At 35.2% G+C, this 19,973-nt stretch overlaps 2 non-coding genes across 2 annotated transcripts; both read left to right on the top strand.

Moving 5' to 3' along the window:
- The first annotated feature begins 9,911 nt into the window (after nt 1-9,911).
- On the top strand, nt 9,912-11,332 carry LOC110369627 (uncharacterized). Its single transcript, XR_010277904.1, has 2 exons — nt 9,912-10,035; nt 11,093-11,332. It is a non-coding gene; the product is annotated as an uncharacterized LOC110369627 (transcript).
- Nucleotides 11,333-18,865: 7,533 nt separating this feature from the next.
- Trnan-guu (transfer RNA asparagine (anticodon GUU)) lies at nt 18,866-18,938 on the top strand. Its single transcript has one exon. It is a non-coding gene; the product is annotated as a tRNA-Asn (tRNA).
- Nucleotides 18,939-19,973: the final 1,035 nt, after the last annotated feature.

The following is a 19,973-nucleotide window of genomic DNA, read 5'->3' on the forward strand; positions in this document are numbered from 1 at the left end:
CTCATATACTTACATAGAATTTTGAAAAACGCTTGAAACGTTAAAAACGCTCATTTAGTGTCCCCATCATAAACGGTGGATTTACCATAAGTATTGCTACTTCGGATTCGCGTGAAAAAAAAATATCTTCAAGGCAATATTTCTTAATATTGCAAAATAAGAAATAAACGTTAACAGAATATTATGTTAATATTAATATAAATTAATAAATATGAATATTGTGGGACGTTACTTATGTCAAAATATACAATTTTAACTAAACGAATATCAAACATTTTTTTGTATGTTTGCCTTTTCCGATGATAATCTCCGAAATAGCTGGATGGCCTTCGATTGATTTAATCTGGGTAAAATGTGAGAATTTCCAAAAAAGTATTTTACCTAAAAACTTGTCTAATACCTATAGACTGTATGACTTGATACATCGGCTATATCTATACTGTAAGATTTTTTCTAAGTTTGTATGTACTTTCTAAGTATATCTTAGTCAGCAATGGCTGATAAAAAGGTGAAGGAAAACATCTTGAGGGAGCCTGGACTATATAGTCTGAAATCACCAACCCGCATTGAGCAAGCGTGGTGATTAACGCTCAATCCTTCTCCGTGTGAGAGGAGGCCGCAGCCCAGCAGTGGGACGATAAAAAGGCTGTAACAGTAACAGTAAGAATTCTTCAAATCGGTTCAGTGGTTCCTACGATTAGCGCGTTGAAGCATAAAAACGAAAAAACTCTTCAGCTTTATAATAGTAATATTAGTGTAGATAAGTAATACATACCTACCTACATTATTATTTATGTATGGAATATCGATTTTTCCTACGAAACCGCGTTGCGTCATGATCAATCATACATAGCAAGTTTTGTAAGAAAAAATATTTGTTCGAAAAAATGCTGTAAGGATTTCTTACTAATACAAGTCTTTATGAAATGTGTAGTCATTTTGTCCTCAATATACAAAACATTAACGACATATAATAATTTCGAAAAAGAGGCAATTAATAGTGTCAACAAAAAGTAATTAATTTTGTATTAATTTTACAAGATATAGCAAAAATATTCAATTTGTGACTTTTTTTATTTTAACTTGACTCATTTGCCTAGCCTTTTCCCAACCATGTTGGAGTCGGCTTCCAGTCTAATCGGATGCAGCTGAGTACCAGTGTTTTCACACAACCCACAACTAACTAATTGCTCCTTAATAAAACTGAGCATTACAACACCAAAAACATTATTAAATTAATAAAACATAACATAAGAAAGTAACCATAATTATCCTTTATTCGAATCAGAACACCATGCTTGCCTAATATAATACCAGTATTACCTGACCTCCCATGCTTTGTAAATTATTCTCCAACATAGGTCAACTTATACTAGTATTCTTATGTTTGTTACTCCAGTATTGGTTGACCCACTATCCTTTGAAAAGTATGCTCCAAGGCAGGTCAATTTATACTGGTTATTTTCAAGTTAATAACCAGTTAAAAGACCTCAGAACTTTTGTGAGCAGTTTTTGAAGGCAGGTCATGTTATCATATCAAGTATAAATCTTAGACACCAATGATTCTATTTCGGATGGCACATTAAACTGTAGGTCCCGGCTGTCATTGAACATCCTTGACAGTCATTACGGGTAATTAGAAGCCAGTAAGTCTGACACCATTCTAACCTAGACGTATTGGGTTGGTCGGGTAACTGGGTTGAGGAGGTGAGATAGGCAGTCGCTCCTTGTAAAGCACCGGTACTCAGCTGCATCTTAGACTGGAAGCCGACCCCAACATAGTTGGGATGAGGCTCGGGAGATGATGGAGTAAGAAACAGTAGATAGATAGAATAGCCTTTCACAAAGCTATTCGTAGTTGGTGATTGATACACCCGTGCATCGGAGAGCACGTAAATGTCTTTCCTGCGTCTGATCTCTCTCCGGTCGTGTCGGATTGCCGTCCCATCGCGCTATGAAAGTGAAGGAATAGTGAGTGCACCTGTGTCTGCGCAAATGCTTGTGCACTATAATATGTCGTGCGCAGTTGGCTGAGCTCCTTACACGAACAGCCACCGTAGCCGATAATCGGCGAGGAGGACATTAGATAGAATATCTTGAATGGAACGTAAGTCAAGGCAGTTCAAGTTAAAGTGGTACTTATTCGCGTGATACATAGGTATATAATATTTAGGTTAATTACGTCTGGTTAGGTAGGCAGTGTTAATATGCTTAAGCCACGCATTTTGGAGGTGACTGTACTTCAAATGTTTTTTTTTTAACTATTTCTGTTGTATTATTGTTGTTTTTATGGCTGTTACGAGTTAGGAAGCTAAACAAGGGTTTTTTGTTTGGGTTTTCTTATCTATTTAATGAACCTATTTAATATGATAAAGAGGGAGTTAGTTTGTTTGTACCGTGGCTCCGAAACAACTGAACTGATTTATTTATTTAATAAGGTACATCCACAATATACACAAAAATACATTTTTCTAAATTGTTAAAATGATATGAAGCTTATTTATTTAACCTCAGGTAATATAGGCTATATTTTATCCTGGAACGGGAAGAATTTCCTCTAGGACGCGTTGAAATTACTAGAAATTGCTACCTAGTTTAATTAATTAGTAGTTATAATATAAATATTGCCTTGAAAAGAGTATATCTTATACCAAGAAGTTCCTTTGCAATGACACTCAAAAATATACCTTTTTCAAAAATGACCATCAAAAGTCAATATGAAACAACCCTTTAAAATTGTTTAACCCTTATCTCAAACTACCCCATACATACCATAGAATAGACAGTGATGGATGAGCTACAACCAATATGTCCGTACTGTGGGCGGAGACAGTCAAATATAATATTAAAATAAATATATCTTTTATTAAATTTATTTTGAGATATTAGGAGCTCGTGATTTCATCGTATGGTTAAGTGAATAAATTAAAGGATAAAAATTGAGATAGTCGTTGTGGCCTAGTGAGTAAGAACCGACCTCTCAAGTATGAGGGCGTTGGTTCCAATGCATTGGCAACACTGGTGTCAAACTGTCAAGTCGTGAAAAAACGGCTCTGTGATTTAATATTTTAGAAAAATAGTTATTTATTGATAATCGTGTTTAAAATCGTGTAATATAGTTAATAAGTGTATGTAACAGTGTTGCTAATATGTTTTTGTCGCAAATATTGAAAATTCAAAGCAAATGTAATTGAGTGAACCAGCTGTCAAACGGACAATTTGAAATCTGGGGAGTATTTTGTTTTTCTTTTATAATATTATTGTATCTCTGTGTTTATACACTATACAAACCACTTAAGTACACTGCTCATTGTTATGAGCAACGTCCCTACACACACATCGGCTCAGTTACTGTCTCCTTCTGCTTGACAATATTGTGGAAGCAGAATCGACGACGTTAACGTTCGCCGCAGACATTCAAACACTTCAATTATTTAATATATACACTCATACAACTACTAAGTATTACTATACTTTTCCATGATCAATCCTTCAATGTATTTCTATTAACTTCTGTTCTGTGTCAAACTTACAAACCAATTCCTTTGTTTGTACATAGTCAGTTTCACTTTTGTTTTTTCTAAATAAAGTCAAACTTTTGTGTTTAATGTAATCTTCCTTAACTGTAGTCACTTATCTTGTTTAAAAAATATTTTTTAATATTTTAATATTAATTCACCCTACCCACTTTAATTTTTATTTTTAGTTAAATTTTCTTTTGTGTTTTTTTTTCTTTTTCTACTAGTTCTCATTCTGTTCACTATTGCTCTTCCCTGATTGTGTCCTAAGAAACATATTTTGCCTGCCACTAAGCTGTTTCCTGTCACATTTCAGATAACTGAACTCAAAGTTTACAAAATGACAACCAGGAGGGCCGCTATCAAAGACTTGGAGGACAAGCTAAGGGCCACTCTAAAGGATCTTGAGGCATCAAGAACACTGTGTAATCAGTTACTGCAGGAAAGGGAGGACAGCGAGGTGGAAGTGAAAAATGTTGTCGACAAAAACACAGTCCTAAAAAATGACCTGGCCGAGCTGCATATACAGCATATGGACCTTCTAGACCAACATAACCAACTTCAGGCATTTGTATCATCTTTTCAGGAATGTAGTGAAACACATGAACTTACTTTGAGACGTATAACTGAACTCGAGCTTGAACTAAGTGAGGCCTACAACAAAATATCCTCATATGAGTCTGATTTAGCTCGGGTGCAAACTTCTGACACCCTCAATCGTTTCACTAAGTTGGTAGGAAGTACCACAGCTGTGGACAGCTCTGCTGCAATTATAGACCTGACCGGTGATGATACCATCACACAATGTCCTTTAGTATTGAGTAATAAAAAATTTAAAAAGTATATTAAGTATAACAAAATTATTAGGAAGTGCCGTTTAGCATTAAAAAAACAGAGTAGGGTAAAACACTGTGTTAATCTTAGAAGAGATAGGGTAAAGCTAGTCCAACAATTAAAAACCTGTTCTCTTGAGCTAGAACATTGCCAAGTTTCTCATGACTTAGACATAAAACAGTTGCATGAACAATTAATTGTGAAAGAAAATTTACTATCTGATATTTTCAGGAAATATGAGGAATCTCAACATGAACTGAGTATGCGCTTGTTGCAGGCTGGTAAGCTAGTGGATCTGGTGAAATACAGTGCAGAGAGATATGAGTCACTAACTAATAATCTTTCCTGTACCCGTGCTCACCCAATCCCAATCCCTGAACCCGGCCTGTTACTACATTACTAGACCCCCTCATACTGTTCCAATCATTCACAACACTAAGCAACACAAGTCAGTCTTATTTACAGATAAATTTGGTAAAGGTTTAGGCTCATATATTCAACACTCACTCCCACAAGAACATAATGTAACTAGTTATTGCTACCCAAACCTACACTTCAACAACATAATAAACAAGATAGTAAATACACAGTTTGATGCTAACACTACACTAGTTCTTTTGATAGGCAACAGTCTTGATGTAATTAAAAGTGACATTGCTTATGGTATCAACACCTTATTAAAACTAAATTTAAAAAACATAATGATTTGTGCACTTCCATATTCTGACTGTTTTTCTGACACTCAAAATAGTTATGTTCATACTCTGAACAATTTTATATACACATTGACATGTTGTCATAGGGACAAACTATTATTCTTTGACACTAACAAGTTTGTTAGTGAATTTCATTGAGTAGGGAAAGCATGTTTTTCCCTAATAAATATAAAGATAATATAGCTACATTGATAGCATATAATATTAACATTGTCATAGCCAACAATATGACAAAATGTAGGATAAGCGACGAGCCAGTATTGACTAGTTATTCTAACAATACTGTGATTGATTGTTTAAACTAGGTTCTAAGACAATAGAAAAGCGTAGCGATAACCTCATCCTATTTCATCAGAATGTAAACCGTTTTTCTGGCAAAATATTAGACATTGAACTTTTAACTGATAAGTTTTCTATAGATATATTATGTCTTTGTGAGACATGGCTCAAGCCTGAGAAAATGTTATTTAATATTAATAATTTCAAGGTTGCTAGTGTATTTAATAGGGTAACTGCAGAGGGTGGGGTACATTGATATTGTGTAAAAATAACTTAAAATTTAAGGATAGAAGCGACATCACCTCGAGCTCTGTTAATCGCCTGTGCGAGGTAGCATGTGCAGAAATAGGAAGTCATTTATTCGTATGTGTATATAGACCACCAGCAAGTAACTTTTCATTATTTATTACAAATATGGAGGAAATACTTAGGAAGATTTTTAAGTCAAATAAACTAGTTTTCATTTGCGGTGACTTTAACATAGATATATCTTCTGAATCTTCTGATAAATATCAACTGTTATCTCTATTTCAATCTTTTAATTTAAAACATTTGTTTAATGAACCCACTAGAATTACACCATCTTCAAGTTCATGTTTAGACAATATTTTTACAAATTGTGTGGTTCAGCATTCTTCCATTATTGCTGGTGTGAGATCGGATCACTTAGGGCAGCTTGTTAGCTTTCCTGCTAATAGAAACACTCCGTCAAGCGTAGTAATAAAATACAGACAATTAACAGACAGAACCTTAGAAACCTTTAAAAATAATGTTGTCAATAAATTATGCAGTAGTTTTAAATCAGAGGACTCGAATACTAAATTTAATAAGTTATTTAACACACTTTGTCTAGAATTTAATAAATCATGTCCTATTAAGAAACTAAAATCGACAATAAATTAAAATTCAACGAATGGTGTACAAAAGGGATTAGGATAAGCAGAGATGTATTGTATAACCTGTATCGAGAAAAATCAATGACATCTGATAAATCTTTTCATGATCATGTACGGAACTACTCTAAGGTATTCAAAAGTGTATGTATTCTCGCAAAGTCTAAATCAATTAGTGATAGAATAACTAAATCGGATAATAAAATAAAAACCGTTTGGAAAATAATAAATGCGGAAACGGGTCAAATTAAAGTCCGGGATACTGAACTATCGTTAACGATTAATGATGCAACTGTGTCGGATAATGTGCAGGTTGCTAACGCGTTTGATAATTTTTCTCTAATGTACCTGTAGAGGTTACTAAATCACTTAACTCGTCCTCTACACTTGCAGAGTCATTACTAAAACAAAATTTTACTAAAGAAGTACCGGATTTCGGATTCCATTACATAACTTTTAATACAGTAAAAAAAGCTTTCAAAAACCTTAATTTAAAAAAAACGGAAGACTTATGGGGCATCTCTGTTAAAGCCCTGAGCTCCGTGATTGACAATATTGCACCAATACTCAGTCAAATATTTAACTCGTGTATAGATGAAGGCACCTTTCCTGATTTGATGAAACATAGTAAGGTCATTCCAATATTTAAGTCAGGTTGTAAGAAAAATCCGTCAAACTACAGACCCATTTCTATTCTCCCGGCTCTAAGTAAAATATTCGAAAGGATCATGCTTGATCAGATGTTAAACCATTTCAACTTAAACGATATACTGCACGACCGTCAATTCGGCTTTACAAAGGGTAGGTCCACTACGGACGCAAGTGCGCGGTTAGTCACTCAGATTTTGGAAGCCTGGGAGAGTTCGCAGGATGCCGTCGGTATATTCTGTGATCTCTCCAAAGCGTTTGATTGTGTGGACCACGATACACTAATTTCTAAGCTGAGACACTACGGCATTCGTGGAAAATCTCTTGAACTTGTCCGGTCTTATTTATCCAACAGACAGCAAAAAGTGGATGTCTGCGGCTCAACATCTTCGGGGACAGTTGTAAAAATGGGCGTGCCTCAAGGCTCTATACTGGGTCCATTTCTGTTCCTAGCTTATATAAATGACCTTCCATTTGTGTTGTCTGATATTTCGGATGTTATTTTGTTTGCGGATGACACTTCCCTTGTCTTTAAAGTTAAGCGTAAGAACCCCAATGTTAGTCACATTAATGAAAGCCTAGAAATTCTCTCCAAATGGTTCGCAGCCAACAATTTATTATTAAACGCTTCCAAGACTAAATGTCTTAAGTTCTGTTTGCCTAACGTCACTGCGGTTGAAACAAATATAATGCTCGATAAGAGCAAATTAGAGTTAATTAACAGTACAGTATTTCTGGGCATTACCATTGACAGTAAATTGCAATGGGGTCCCCATATATCCTCCCTATCAGGGCGACTTGGTTCTGCTGCTTTTGCAGTCAGAAAAATCAGACAACTGACCGATGTAGCTACGGCCAGGCTTGTATACTTCGCCTATTTCCATTGCGTGATGTCATATGGCATTTTGCTATGGGGGCAGCGGCTGATGTCCAATCAATTTTGTTTTGCAAAAAGGGCGATCCGAGCGATCTATGGCATGGGCTCTCGCGAATCTCTTAGAGAATTCTTTAAGGAAATTAATATACTTACATTACCTTCCTTGTATATTTTGAAAATATTATGTTTGTTCGCAAAACATCCATAAATTCACAGTTAAAAGTGACATTCACCAGATAAATACACGTAACAAACATAAATTAGTGGTTCCCAAGTTTAGGCTAACAAAAACAAATAAGTCGTTCTTAGGGAATTGTGTACGTTTTTATAACAAGCTACCTAAATGTATCCTTGATCTCACGGATAAAAAGTTTAAGAATGTAGTTAAAAACATTTTGATTAAAAGGCGTATTATAAAATTCAGGATTACATTAATGACAGTGATGCCTGGCGTTAAACTAATATTGTTTTTCTTTTCTCTGCACATGTGGCTTCCCCGGCGACCACGGGCACGGGAGTGCCTCCGCCCAGACCAGCCAAGCCCAAGCCAGCAAGACCCCAAATTGTATTATATAATAACTGGGTTACCCAATATATTTTTCTTTGAATTGTATAAATTATTTTTCCAGTAACGATTGCACAAAAATTATCTTGCATAATTTATTAATACATTTTTAGCTCAATTTGGATTGTATAACATTCTCAGGACTAGATAGAAAACTGTATGTTTGTAATTATTTTTATTTTCTTTTAAAAAGAGTGTCCATGGAGTTTCTTGCCGGTTCTTCTCCATGAGACCAACTCTTTGGAACCGTGCACCTAACTTTGACGTTTCGAAAGAGCTTTCATAGGCCTATTTGAAATAAAAAATTTTGAGTTTGAGTTTGAGTTTGAGTTTGAATGCAACTTTTCTAAGTTTGTATGTACTTTCTAAGTATATCTTGGACTTGTGTTTCGGGTGGCACGTTAAACTGTAGGTCCCGGCTGTCATTGAAACATCTTTGGCTCTCGTTACGAGTAGTCAAAAGCCAGAAAGTCTGACAACCAGTCTTACTAAGAGGTATCGGTTTGCTTAAGAAACTGTGTTGAAGAGGTCAGATAGGCAGTCGCTCCTTGTAAAACACTGGTACTCAGCTGCATCCGTTTAGACTGGAAGCCGACCCATACTTACGAAAAGGCTAGCCATATGCTCCAAGCTTATCAGGTCATGATGACCAGCTAACCTACATTGGATTACGGGAATCCCTTCTGAGATAATTCGTGACTTATCTATATCAAAAATAATAATATTTACTTTACCATTCGCCATGTCTTCAAGGGTGATCCTAATATTTTTGGTGAGGCAGAGAAAGTGTGTGCTTTGTACATCGGCAAGAGAAAAACAGCTGCAGGAATTTGGATCAAATTCTGTATAATAAATTAATTGAAAACTTGATCAAAACTTAAGCTCATTTTTACTTCATTAGGATGTCTGGATGCTATCATTATTGATTTTTTTTACTGGTAAGGATTTTTTATAGATACGTACAAAATATTTATATACAAAAACTATCTATAAGTACAATAAATTGTAATTAAATGTTGAAAAATAATAATAAAATAAAAAATTGAAAAGGGGTCAAAATGTTTAATAGAAAACTGCCATATATCATATCTATTTAGTACATAGTACTAGGTATATTGCTAAGCTGGGTATAAGGTTCAATTCTTAAGTTACGTTTTAATAGAGTATTTTTCAGTAGCAATTTGGAATAAATATGACGTGTATTATTTTCTTTACAAAAAATAAAGTTTGCCTTCTATTGCATAGGTATTTCATAACTTTTGAAATACCCTATAATTTCCCTACAGAGACAAATATTTGCAAATATTTTGGTTAATTGACAAGTACCTATCAAGAAAATTGATTTGGGAATAACCCTCCTGTCACGGAAAAAACTATCTCCTTATATAGATATACCATTTCTCACTAAGACGCGAAAACAAATAGTCGAGCAAACCACAGAAATAACGCTATAGAAATTATATAAGTCACGCAATTTTCAACCTTATCCCATCGGAATAAGAGCTATGGGAATTAAAAACACAGTTTAGTATATTTTTGTGGCTTTTCTCATATATATCAGGAGTACTTACGCTATATCTTACAATTAGTAAAAAGAAGTACAGAAAAACTGTTGTGTTGGATTTTTTAATTTTGTTTTCTTTTCAAAATGGCGTCTTTTGCTAGTTTTTTGTTGGTTTGCATTGTGGTTTTAGGATTGGTGCAGGTATGTAGATATTTATAGGTACTTTATATTAATCTATACTTCCATACCAATATAATGGAGAGGAAACATGTAACGGCTTGTTTGTTAGTTTGCCCCTTAAGGCTCCGAAACCACTTAACCGATTTTAAAAAAATATTTCACTGTTGGAAAGCTACTCTATTCCCGAGTAAAATAGGGTGGGAACCTACCTATATTTTAACCGGTATGTACGGGCAGTAGTTCTTGTGAGACGCGGGTGAAACCGCGGGAAATCGACTAGTACTAGCTACATAGGTACTTAGGGATAAGGATGAAGAGTTTCTTCGAACACGCTAATGTTAGGAACAAAAGACTTAAACTGGCTTGACACACATCATCATCAGCCTTTAACATCCCATTGTTGGGCTGCAGCCACCTCGCACACAGAGAAGGATTGAGCGTTGATCACCAACCACCTTTTTTTGTAATAACACCAATGATGTTTTGATATTAAACCATGTAGAGTCATTGACCGCATGTATGATAAAGACGCTAAATACATGTTTTTTTCACAAAGCAAATATTTTGCTAATACAATGCTGTTAATAGGAAGGATTGACAAAGTGGGTCTAATTTCTTGAACAAACTTCAATAATATTGGAAGGTCATTAAGGATATGGAAAGACAATCTATACCTATACCTCATGTATATATGTATGTATAGTGAAAAATAAGAAGTGTGTTTGTTTGTTGGCTAATTTCAAGAACTACTATACCAGTTTGAAACATTATTTAAGTGTTAGAATATAGCTCATTTGTCGAAGAATATATAGGCTACTTTTTTATCCGGGTGTGTGATGTACTCCCACAGGACGGGTGTGAAATCACTGGTGGAAGACTAGCTTTTGAACAAAAGAAATAGCAATAGGAAGGAATAGACATACACATTCACTTGTTTCTATAGTCTGTTTTATTATTTGAAAACTTGACTTCACACTGAAATAAAGGGTCAATTTTAAAATTTAATTTCATGGGCCCGTTGTACCCTAATTTTCGCTAACATTTCTCTGTAAATTCATACATGCGTATTTCTTTTCAGAACATTGAAAGCCACTTCTTCGGACATTATGGACCTTGGTTCTATCCTAGACCGCCAGGCTTTGGTCCGTACTACGGACCAGGATTTGGACCCGGTTTTGGTCCGGGATTCGGTCCCGGTTTCGGTCCGGGATTCGGACCACCGCCGCCTCCACCTCCGTTCTTTGGATGATGGAAGATAACTGAAGGATGATGAAAATCTTTGAAATGGAATGGCTATCGAAATAAATGTTTATTGTTTACATTTTTAATTTGTTGTTTTATTTATCTATCAATACTGGCTATATACTACCTATAATGTTAGAAAGAGAATAAAAATGGTTTGTACCCTAAAGTTTCGGAGAAATTACTGAACTAGTTTCAAAAATTATTTTACTGTTTAGAAGCTACACTATCCCCTGGTACATCTATAATTCTAGTAAAACTAACATACAAATATAATAAAGAGAAAACATTTTGTAAGTTTGTATCCTAAAGGCTCTGAAACTACTGGCACAATTTGAGAATTCATTCACTGTTGGAAAGCTACACTATCCACAAGTAACATAGGCTACATTTTATCCTTGAACGTAAATAATTTTCCCCGATAGAAACCACAGAAAAAGAGGTCGTAAGTAATACATTTTTTGCTTTTTTATACTATTTAAATCGTCTCCATATCTTTGCAATCCCTACTTAAATTTCCACTCAATTAATTTATTTGGCAGTTCTGCGGTAATTTTTCAGTTGAATAGCGTCCAACACAATTCATTCAATTGATTGTTTGTGGTAAAAAACTGGGTCTCCGAAAACAATTTAAAGTTTTATGGTTTCAGGAAAAGCGAGAAAATATGTTTTTATATTAATTGATCATCTATATGGATGATTTTTTAATTATTGGGTTAATTGTATAGGTTAGTAATTTGGTGTTCACAGTAATTATATGACTACCTCTTTACCAACTATGTTGGGGTCGGCTTCCAGTCTAACCGGAGGCAGCTGAGTACCAGTGCTTTACAAGGAGCGACTGCCTATCTGACTTCCTAAGCACAGTTATTGGGGCAACAAAATACCCCTTGATTGTCAAACTTACTGGTTTCTGTAATGGCCGAAAAGGTGTTCACAGTGTAGATGACATACGTCACGTAGGAACTACATCACCTCACGACACCTGAATATAAAGTAGCCAATAGCCGTCCTCGATTAAAAGGGTTTTTAACACAAAAAATATTTCTAAATCAGTATTGTAATTACTGAGATTAGGGCGTTCAAACAAACAAAAAATCTCTTCAGCTTTACAATATTAGTATAAGTAATGTTTAACATGCAGGGATTCCTATATATTACTGCTTATCTCCATAAAAAATAACCCCACAATTAGTTGACAATTTCACCCCAAAAAGGCCACAAAAACCTAATAATTTTCAAACAAAAAAGCCCAAAAGATATTTTGTGGTACCCTCCTTTTATTCAAGTTACCGTGTGGGTAATCGTCACCTTTAGTCTGGCAACACTGCGGCAGTGTAATAATTAAATATTTTCATAACACGACAACACTGGCTTGTGCCTATAAATCACGGGGGTTGTGCGTTTTCATTGTTAGAATGTCGTCACGAGATTTTTTCTCATCAGTGAACAAAGAAAGAGTCTACTAATATAAATCCTAGTAATATGTATGTATGTTTAACAGCCAGCTTCTTCATCGAAAGTAAAAGCCTAAGTAAAAGTCAAAGTAATGTCTAAAGTAAAAGTAACGGTCAAATTCATTTTTTCTATTAGTTTTGCTGTCACTTTAGCCTTGAAAAAACGAATTTGACCGTTACTTTTACTTTAGACATTACTTTGACTTTTACTTGTGATGAAGAAACTGGCCGTAAGTGTAGATTGTATATAATTATATTTGCTACTCTTTCAAACTAAATCTACTGATCTACTATCAGAATAAAATATGGGCTTGGCAATTTGTATCCGTAAGCGGCAAACTGGCAGAAGCTACATACTTAGAATTAAAATAGTCTTTCATTGATTTGTTTCTTCACCTATTCGTATTGGCAATGTTAAAACAGCTTTGCCGATGTCGATTTTGACAAAACATATCTATGAATCACTAGACTTTATCTATAAAAACCGTTTCAAATTGGTTCATTAGTTTGAGAGCTACACAAATTATTAGAAGTGTAATAAAATTCTAAGTAGCAAATAAAAGTATACGTTCACATATACTAACATACACTTGTAATTTATCTATTTATTTAAATTATAATAGTATCCGATAAGAATATGACGTCATTAACGTAACGTCAAAACATTGATAAGGCACAACCCACACATTAATAAGGGGTAAATTCATATCGCCACCGCTTTATAATACCCCGGTAACCTCTATTATATTAGAACAATAACCTTTACAAGTCAGGCCTTAAATATTTCGAATATTTCCCAGCAATTTGTCAGTGTCTCTTAAAAAATCATTTTGTATCATGATATGAGAGTTTCATTCATCGTTTTTAAGTTTTAGAGAATACCTTATGAGGTTTTTTTGTCAGCATCATCATCATCAGCCTTTTTATCGTCCCACTGCTGGGCACAGGCTATCATTAAATATCTTGGGCCTTGGGCAGTCGTTATGGGTAGTCAGAAGATAGTAAGTCTGACACCAATCTTACCAATTGCTACTGGGTTGCCCGAGTAACTGGGTTGAGGAGGTCAGATACCCAGTCGCTCCTTGTAAAGCACTGGTACCTACTCAGTTGCATCGGGTGAGACTGGAAGCCGACCCCAACATAGTTGGTAAAAGGCTCGGCAGATGATGATGAGGTTTTGTCCCCATGGGTTTCATCATCAGCCTTTTTATCGTCTCACTACTGGGCTGCGGCCTCCTCTCACACGGAGAAGGATTGAGCATTCATCACCACGCTTGCTCAATGCGGGTTGGTGATTTCAGACTTAATTGTCCAGGTTTCCTCGAGATGTTTTCTTTCAGTTTTGATGAAACTTTATAGTAGTTTGCTCATACATTGAAGTAACATATTAGCTACTTAGGTATTATCGAGATTCAAAAACTAGTTCCCTCGGGACGCAACTAAAATCGCGTGGTACTTATGTACTTCATCACCTCCCGAGTCTTTTCCCAACTATGTTTTGGGTCGGCTTCCAGTCTAACCAGATGCAGCTGAGTACCAGTGATTTACAAGGAGCGACTGAATATCTGATCTCCTCAACCCAGTTACCCCTTGGTAAGACTGGTGGCCAGACTTGGTACCTACCGCAAAAGAATGTATTACTCATATGAATGCAAAGTTGAACAGTTTATTTATACACAGGGTCGATAGCTGTCTCTCTGCCGATCCCGAGACGTACACACAGACATAATAACTTCTTTGTATTGTGTTGAAAACTGCGCAGGAGACATGCTGTGCGATATCCGATCGTCAGGGTTGGCGCGCGGCAGTATTTATTAAGTGTACCTACTTAATATTTTATATGATATTTAGGTACTTCCACAATTTTTTGGTGTTGCGGTCTTGCTTGCAAAGAATATACTTGTGAACTCATGGCGTACGTATAGAAGATTATGGAAGGAGAAAATATGCTGCGCTGACATCAAATAAAATTGGAATAAAGGCAGGAGTATCATAATGATTGCTTGCTAAGATATATAATAATAAATCACAGTGACTTAAGTAGTAGTTTTTCCCAAAATTATTAGCTCTGTAGACTATAAAATGAAAGCTTAAAGTCCTTAAATGTCCTTATCCTTAAAGATATCGCTTGGTAAGACTGGTTGTCAGACTTTCTAGCTTCGGACTACCCGTAACGACTGCCAAAGATGTTCAAACAGCCGGGACCAATTTAACGTGCTTTCCGAAACACGTAGGAACGAATGACAAAATGGTCACCCAACCACATTTCAAGATTTAACAAAAGGGGATTTTAATTTAACAGATTTACAACAAAAAGGAAAAAATATTGGTATCTTATAACATACTCGTAAGTTCTCACGCACGCTTTAATTCGATCATGGTAGTGCATAAAAATTCTATGCTACGTGCATGGGTATTAATAAATGCATATATTTTTCATACAGGATACTTGACCACCAGACACTATATTTGAATACCAAAGAAAGAAAACTGATTTTATTGGGACAATACAAAGCCTGAATGAAGTTTTATAAGGCCTATCTTAGGACTCAATTTACATATGCACATACATATACATATAGCCAGAATTTTGGTTTTTAATTAAAGACAACCTTAAATACCAGTAGTATGATATTAGGTCTAAACTTAGACTTTTAATAGGGACCTACTTTTTGCACCCAGATAAAAAAGTAGCCTCTGCTGTATATTAATGTACTTAACCATGAGAAACTTATTCTGATGTAGTACACCTATGTTACTTCCAAGTTTCATCTAAATCAGTTGAGTAGTTCTTGCGTGAAAGCGAAATAGACAGATACTTTTACATTGATAGTATACCTAGTTTAATTACCTTCCTTAATACCTATCTTAGTTTTTCTTAGCTATTTTTAAGTTTAAGATTTTTTAAATTAATTTATTATTTTGGCCAGCCCTAAGTATTTTGCGGTGGCTATCCGTGTAAGGCTTGTAGCGTGTTCCATTTTTTTATATTTTTTTAAAAGAATATATGTATAAATATATTATTTTTTAACTCTCTTTTCCATACTTATCTGTTTCAGCGAGTTTTTTATGACGCATTATATAAAGAGGTATTTTTTCGTTGCGTGTATTGGTTTGAGACGCGGTTATGCTTAGTTTTTTTTTATATTGGATTTTAATTATCGTGTTAAGGTGAATAAAACTAGCTGTTTTCCTCGATTCTACTTGCATCCCGAGCGAGCTCATTTTCACAACCGGAACTGCAGTTAAAGTATATGTAGTCGTATTTTCAATTCCCAGTATGGCAAAACTAAAGGTCATTGCAATAATAATAATTATGGAGCATCAGATGGGACGTTTAAAATAAAAATATGGTTTCAAAAAACTAAAAAACACGCTAGTCATGTATTGTCATCAGAACTCAGAGCGTGTGCAAAATTTTATCCAAATCGAAGACCGGGGAGTGGGTCAAATTAAGATTCCATGATTTTCTTACATACATAGTTACAAGTGAAGCTAATATAAGCGTGTTAAAAATACTTTGATACTCTTTTGAACATCGCAATTTTGATTTTAAGATTATCTTTAATAAACTAAAAAATACTAACAAACAAACACTCAAAAAAGCACCTCACTCAATAAACGCGAAGGTAAAATCATTGTTATTTCCACCATTTCATTACGCCATCTTTCAAAATGGCCGCCGACTTGGCGGGAATGCTTGTAAATTATATTATTACAACTTTTTATCACTTTATAGACTATTATATGCAAATCGAGGGTTATTTTTCAAGTTTCGCGAGATTTTGGGCACCTAAGGGGTCTTTTGATTATTTGAATGCCAGGCTGCATGCAAAATAGGTAATACTGTTTCGTCGTTTTATAAAGAAATAAGTGCTAAGAGATGGGTATGGGTTTTTTGGTAATAAATAAGTACTTTTTATTTTGTTTGCAGATATTTTGGAATATACCACGTATGTATTTTGGTTTGTACCTTAGGTTGAAAGAGTTAATAATCCATAGTGAATTAATACCAAAGAAGGTTAGTAGGTAATTTTAAGTGTCTTATATAATACTGGGCAGCTGAAAAATATAGAGAAAAGAGGTCTGAATTTGAAGAATTTATTGTCTTAGTTCCTTCAAGGTATTTTCTCTTCACCTTTTATCAAGTCAAGAGTATTTTTAGACACCATCTTGAAATCATAGACTCCACACTGTTTCAATATAAAATCAATTTGAAATTACTCGGAACATTTCGAAATTGTTTATAAACTTCGAAGAAATAGCTCTTCAAGCGAATTCCCTAAGATCTTATAATATAGTTACTTGTAACACTAAATGTAATTTTACTACAGAGGAAGGAAAGATAGCGGAGATGCTATAAGGAAGGTAGGTCAGGCGCCTTCTTGTAGGTCAAGCAACGTACGTAAATCGTGATCAGTTACTAGAGCTAAGAAAGCGTTTGAGTTCCTTGTCAAATCAAAACCAATCTGTCAAAGATTGGTATTGATTGATTGGTGATTTTATTTTGGGCGGGTTCCATAGAAGGCATGTAAGGGGGAAATCAATAACGTTCCTCGTTCCTTAGGAGATTTTGCGTTGTGATATCTTTTTTTTTTCAACGACGTCAAAAATCCCTCCCGCTGTGGCTTAGCAGCGGTGAGGTAGTGTCAGACTCTTACTGACTAAAAACCGTCGTGTTCCGTCATAGGCTTTTATGTACCAGGGCCGCGGTAACTCTTTCGAACAATCCCGCAGCCCCGGTGCGTTATGATATCTCCGCTAGTAATTTTGTTCTCTATGACGAATTTTACTAAGAATATCTCACCTATTTAGGTAAGACTACAAATGTAGCATTTAAATGCATTCTCAGACGCGCAGATAATTTGCATGCATGCATTTTAATTAAGTATATTTACTGATAAAAACGAATTGTTGTGACTATAAGTTGCTAATGTAAGTTATCTTGACATTGAGATATAGTGGGGTAGCTGTACTATTATGAGTTTCTAAGACTAGACTTTTGTAGTACTTACTATGTACGATGAGTCCGTGCTTAGGGATTCAATTGTTTAATTCATACACCAAGCCTAATTTTTCAAAACTATGTTCTGTTACTGTTACAGCTTTTTATCGTCCCACTGCTGGGCTGCGGCCTCCTCTCACACGGAGAAGGATTGAACATTAATTACTACGCTTGCTCAATGCGAGTTGGTGATTTCAGACTATATAGACCAGGCTTCCTCAAGATGTTTTCCTTCACCTTTTTATCAGCCATTGGTGTCCAAGATATACTTAGAAAGTACGTACAAACTTAGAAAAATTGCATTGGTACTTGCCTGACCTGGAATCGAACCCACATCCTCATACACGAGAGGTTGGTTCTTTACCCACTAGGCCACCACGACTTACTATAACTATGCTCTGGTATTCAAATAAACAGAAGATCGACATAATCAGAATCGTTCTTGAACTAAGGAAGCTTATAAAAATGTAAGCCAATGTAAAATTCGAGAAAAGATTGGAATATTATTTTTATTTAGGATTTCAAGCTAGACCAACGGAGAGCTAAGTGTACAAAGACAAAAATTCTTCAGAGCAAAATATTTCATACAAAAAATGCCCTTACATTTTTATACAAGAACACAGTTCTAGAAAATATGCGACATAAGAATGCTTAACTTTCCGTAGTTCTCACACAGAATAGCAGGTTAAATATAACCATATATATGTATGTAATTTAACATTAACTCTAACTGTAAAACGCTATTCCACCCGTATCGCGAGGGTACTATTTCTCACACCCGGCTAACTTCAGTGACGCAAGGATATCAACAGTATCAAACTAGATTTTGGCTTTATTTTTCAGTATTTGGAGCAACTATTAAATAAAGTATGTACTTAATAATAATTATTGTAGTTTTACTAACGGCCAGTTTCTTCATCAAAAGTTAAAGTTAAAGTAATGTCTAAAGTAAAAGTAACGGTCAAATACGTTTTTTCAAGGCTAAAGTGACAGCAGAACTAATAGAAAAATTGAATTTGACCGTTACTTTTACTTTAGATATTACTTTGACTTTTACTTTGGCTTTAACTTTTGATGAAGAAACTGGCTGTAAGTCTCAAGGGCTTAGATCCTCAATCTGGTGCTTCCATCTTTAAAACAAAACACAGCCTCCGTGGCGCAATGGCTAGCGCGTTCGGCTGTTAACCGAAAGGTTGGTGGTTCGAGCCCACCCGGGGGCGACTGCTTTTTAATCCTGACTAGATATTTTGTTCGACTACCTATTTTTGAACTATATTTACAATAACATGACAAACATTTGTAACTAACCAAATAACAAAGGTATCCCTTTTAATAGTCTGTCTGCTATATTTTCATAGTAAAAGGCCTACCTGTTAGTGGAAGCCCAAAGATGTGAGAATATAGTTTATTCTGAAGTTGAAATAATTTCCTCTAAACTGTGAAACCAGAGACTTCCAACTACTAGTTTTGGCAAAATGATTTTATTTAGCACACACTAAAAGTAATATTCCTTTAATACTGTTATAAGTACGCGAAATACGGACTCATTTGCATAGGTCAACTGTGGAAGATAAACTTAAACTGTGATGTGACTAAGACTAAACGTGTAGATACGACACTACGAAGATAGTAAGAAAATACCTAACTTTATTTGTAATTTATATTGTAAATACTTATGTGTTTCTTTTGTAAATGTCTAGGTACATGTGAAACTGAGTACCTCTTGTTTTATTAAAGTCTGTTAAATAGTCAAGTGCGTTTTGGCAAAGATAAGTAGGTATATGGTTTGGGAGCAATACCTCTGTGGGGTTCTGTATGCATTTCAGTTTTTTTGGACTCTCACAAAGCAGCAAGGAGCCTGGAAGTTGGTGATTGATACACCCGTGCATCGGAGAGCACGTAAATGTAGGTCCAGCGCCTGATCTCTCTCCGGTGGTGTCGGATTGCCGTCCCATCGGGCTATGAGAGTGAAGGAATAGTGAGTGCACCTGTGTCTGCGCAAATGCTTGTGCACTATAATATGTCCTGCGAAGCTGGCTAATCTTTCTATAGAGAATAGCCGCCATGGCTTATCTTATTGCACTACAAAGCTTATAAAAAATGTTTTGCAATCATATAGACACACAAATACTTAGATATGGTTACATACAATACCTAGGTACATAATACATGACTTTATATAACTCACCAAATTGACTCCTCTGGTGTATAATAAACCAATCTATGACCCAAAATACCGAATGAATATCCCAGTA

This window comes from Helicoverpa armigera, chromosome 27, assembly GCF_030705265.1.
Source record: "Helicoverpa armigera isolate CAAS_96S chromosome 27, ASM3070526v1, whole genome shotgun sequence".
NCBI lineage: Eukaryota > Metazoa > Arthropoda > Insecta > Lepidoptera > Noctuidae > Helicoverpa > Helicoverpa armigera.